The sequence below is a fragment of the Hyla sarda genome, chromosome 2 (assembly GCF_029499605.1).
Source record: "Hyla sarda isolate aHylSar1 chromosome 2, aHylSar1.hap1, whole genome shotgun sequence".
Classification (NCBI taxonomy): Eukaryota; Metazoa; Chordata; class Amphibia; order Anura; family Hylidae; genus Hyla; species Hyla sarda.
This window is the reverse complement of record NC_079190.1, coordinates 396,335,805-396,340,520: the sequence shown is the minus strand read 5'-3', so window position 1 is coordinate 396,340,520 and position 4,716 is coordinate 396,335,805.

Below are 4,716 nucleotides of genomic sequence, written 5' to 3'. Positions count from 1 at the left end.
TGGATAATGGAAGCGGGGGGATGGATAAGTCGACTACCACACTCCACCACCGGCCACCAGAACTCCCACACGCAAGTACATATAATGTAGTAGATGTGACCATTATCTGTACTCAGAGGGTTATCACTGTGTTATCTTTGTTGTCACATAGGACTGCAGGTCACATCTACTACATTATCTGTACTCAGAGAGTTATCACTGTGTTATCTCTGATGTTACATAGGACTGCAGGTCACATCTACTACATTATCTGTACTCAGAGAGTTATCACTGTGTTATCTGTGGTGTTACATAGGACTGCAGGTCACATCTACTACATTATCTGTACTCAGAGAGTTATCACTGTGTTATCTGTGGTGTTACATAGGACTGCAGTTCACATCAACTACAATATCTGTACTCAGAGAGTTATCACTGTGTTATCTGTGGTGTTACATAGGACTGCAGGTCACATCTATACATTATATGTACTTGCGTGTGGGAGTTCTGGTGGCCGGTGGTGGAGTGTGGTAGTCGACTTGGGGGGGGGGGGGGGGGGGCAAAATAGAGCTTCGCTTGTGTTGGCAGAAATCCTTGCACCGGCCCTGTCTACAGATGAACAGTCGCCTTACTCCCTCTTTTACCAGGTGGCTTTGTTGCCTCAAAAAGATGCCACTCCACTCCCCGCTGCTCTCATACAATGATTGCTGTGTGGACTGGAAGTCACTTGCTCAATGTGAACCTCATAGAGATGCACTAAGTAAAAGTGCTGTATGATTGCAAGGCTGATTTATAAATTGTAACTATTCTGTCATATAGGTTTCAGGTAGAGATATCACCATCTGCATGCATCATTACATACACAAGAGCAATAAGAGAGGTAAAACAACCAGAAAGGTCCATCTCCGGCATTACTTACTACCTGACTCACAGCATTATTTTATTGTATGTAGGAAGGCAATACAGCAGGAAAAAGCGATTGGTCAGTGCCATGATTTTATCTAATTCCGAGAGATGAGAAGGTAAGTTTTCGACAAAAAACCTAAAGTTAATAAATGTAAAGTAAAACCGGTATAAGCTGTGGCGCTGCGCTCTTTACTATTTATTAGGTAATAGCTTTGCACTCACCTCTGATCTCAGAAAATGTAGCTTGCAGTGTACATGTGGCTGGATAAGAGGGAAACTGGGAATTGTGAGAAACTGCATCTCTGCTGTGAAGGCTCCATTTTCGGAGAAGTATATTTGCTAGGTATTAGAAGGTATTATAGGAAATTGCTGTCAAGTACATTGTGAAGATTGTAGCTCCAAAGTGGCCAATGCCGAGTAATATAATCAAAAGCTTTACTCCTAGAAAAGTAGCACATGTACTGCTATTAAAGTGTATATGTCACAAAATATGGGCTAAAAGGGTTGCCTTGACTGGGACCATATTATTATTTTTTTTTTTACATAATACATTTTATATCTATAAAAATACAACTTTTTATCTGTAACAGGTGCCACCATTAACCATTTCTGCAAATATCAAATATCCCTAAAATTTTTAATAAGGCATTGAAGGGGTTGCCCAGTGAAAACAACATATCCTCTATCCACAAGATGAGGCAGACATGTCCGATCTCCAGAACTCTGTGCATCCTGGAGCTGCAGATGCTACATTATCCGTTCATTTCTATGGAACCACAGAAGATGCCTGTCACGATGCCGGCTGGCAGGAGGTGGATCCTCTGTGCCAGAGAGGGATTGGCGTGGACCGTGCTAGTGGACCGGTTCTAAGTCACTACTGGTTTTCACCAGAGCCCGCCGCAAAGCGGGATGGTCTTGCTGCGGCGGTAGTGACCAGGTCGTATCCACTAGCAACGGCTCAACCTCTCTGACTGCTGAAGATAGGCGTGGTACAAGGGAGAAGACAGAAGCAAGGTCGGACGTAGCAGAAGGTCGGGGGCAGGCGGCAAGGTTCGTAGTCAGGGGCAACGGCAGGAGGTCTGGAACACGGGCTAGGAACAAACAAGGGAACGCTTTCACTAGGCACAAGGGCAACAAGATCCGGCCAGGGAGTGCAAGGGAAGTGAGGTATAAGTAGGGAGTGCACAGGTGGAAACTAATCAAGGTAATTGGGAAGATTGGGCCAGGCACCATCATTGGTGCACTGGCCCTTTAAATCGCAGAGACCCGGCGCGCGCGCGCCCTAGGGAGCGGGGCCGCGCGCGCCGGGACAGGACCGACGGAGAGCGAGTCAGGTACGGGGACCGGGGTGCGCATCGCGAGCGGGCGCCACCCGCATCGCGAATCGCATCCCGGCTGGGGGCGGTACCGCAGCGCACCCGGTCAGTGGATCTGGCCGGGGCGCTGCAGCAACGAGGATGAGGCGAGCGCTCCAGGGAGGAACGGGGACCCGGAGCGCTCGGCGTAACAATGCCCTAGTGCTGTGCACGGGTATTTTCAGCTCACCCATAGAAATGAATGTAGCGCGCATGGTCTACAGCACATGCTCTTTCTAGGAGCCAGGGCCCTGTTCTGAGGGTCCCAGCAATCAGTGGGATAAGTTGTTTTTCACTGGACAAACTCTTTACCAGGTTGGTTAAAAAATTGAAATGTAACTTTTGATTTACCGTATTTTTCGCCGTATAAGACGCACTTTTTCTTCCCCAAAACTGGGGGGAAAAAGTCGGTGCGTCTTATACGGCGGATACACCCCTATCGCGGCGGTCCCTGCGGCCATCAACGGCCGGGACCCGCGGCTAATACAGGACATCACCGATCGAGGTGATGCCCTGTATTAACCCTTCAGACGCGGCGATCAAAGCTGACCGCCGCGTCTGAAGGGAAAGTGACACTAACCCAGCTGTTCAGTCGGGCTTTTCGGGACGGCCGCGATTTCACCGCGGCGGTCCCGAACAGCCCGACTGAATAGCCGGGTTAGTGCTTACAGGACACCGGGAGGGACCTTACCTGCCTCCTCGGTGTCTTCTCCGTTCAGGGATCCCCTGTATGCCTGCGCTCTCCTTCCTCGTCATCACGTTGTCACGTATGTGCGTCGGCGTGCATAACGACGTGATGGCGGCGACGGAGAGCAAGGATACGCGGCCGGCAGCAGAGACGTTCCGGAGCGACGGGGACACGGCGACAGCGATGGAGCGACATCCAGGGCAGCGGTGACGGGTCCGGAGCGGCGGGGACACGTGAGTATTACCTCCTATTCAGTGGTCTTCAATCTGCGGACCTCCAGATGTTGCAAAACTGCAACTCCCAGCATGCCCGGACAGCCAACGGCTGTCCGGGCATGCTGGGAGTTGTAGTTTTGCAACATCTAGAGGTCCGCAGGTTGAAGACCACTATTGGGTTCAAAATTTTTATTTTTTTTAGATTTTGCACCTATAAATTGGGTGCGTCTTATACGCCGGTGCGTCCTATAGGGCGAAAAATACGGTAATAAGTGAAATAAAATATTTTTATGCACTATTTTGATGCTTTTCCTTTAATACATTTGAGACCTCCAAATGTACACAAAGCTTGGATAATTAAATTTTCTCCCTTGGTTTATTGTGCACCAGAAAAGTGCACAAAATATTAGCTATTCAAGATATTAGTTATTATGCATAAGCAGTCAAAAGCTGACTTTGACCTAGAACACTGTTGGGCAGATTTGTTGGGCCAAATGGTTCTTACATCCCAACACATTCTATGCTTCTATGTAACACTTAGGATAAGGTTTGTTATCTGGGCCATTGTCATCAGATAATTACCATTGGTTGATGTATGGCCATGTAGTTGGCATTATGGTTTTGTCTCAGCATTAATAAAGTATGGGTTTTTCTTACTGGGGCTTCAGCATACAGCCATGTCAAAATGTACAGAAATGTGTCTTAACATTCGTCTCCAGAACTTAATAGAACATTAACATAAGCTCAAAAAAGAAAGTAAATGTTATTGTTAAACTAGAGTTTAGTGTAGTAATGAAAGCGGCATATTTTGCGGCATATACTCACTACTCAGCAGCTCACCTGAACTGGACCTCCCCAACAATTGGTGGACACATCACCAGTGAGGCCCACTCACAGTTTGGGAAGCACTTGACTACAGTACCCAATGTCACGACAAACCCTGTTTATTTTAATAAAAGGTGTAAAACAATTAGGTGGAATTTGTAAATTACTTTTATATACAGATTTGTAAATTACTTTTATATAAAAATCTTAAACCTTCCAGTACTTATCAGCTGCTGTATGGTGCAGTTGTATAGTTCTTTTCTATCTGACCACAGTGCTCTCTGCTGACACCTCTGTCCAGAGCAGGAGCAAATCCCTATAGCAAATCTTTCCTGCCCTGGACAGTTCCTGACATGGACAGAGGTGTCAGCAGAGAGCATTATGGTCAGACAGAAAACAACTACACAACTTCCTCTGTAGTATATGGCAGCTGATAAGTACTGGAAGGATTAAAGGAGTAGTCTTCTGCAGAGTATTTTTAGTCCGTTGTGTCCAGGCTGGAAAAAAGAAAATAAACTTTAACTCACCTTCCTGCGTTTCCCCATGGTGCCGCTACAGCTTATCGGTTCTCCAATCCGGTCTTCTGAAGAAGGCAGAAGACTGGACTGGAGGACAAATCAGCTGGGGCTGCGCTACGGGGCAACACATTAAGGTGAGTGAAAGTTTGTTTTCTATTTTTTTTCATCCTGGGCACAACGGACTAAAGATACTCTGCAGTAGACTACTCCTTTTAAGATTTTTAAATAGA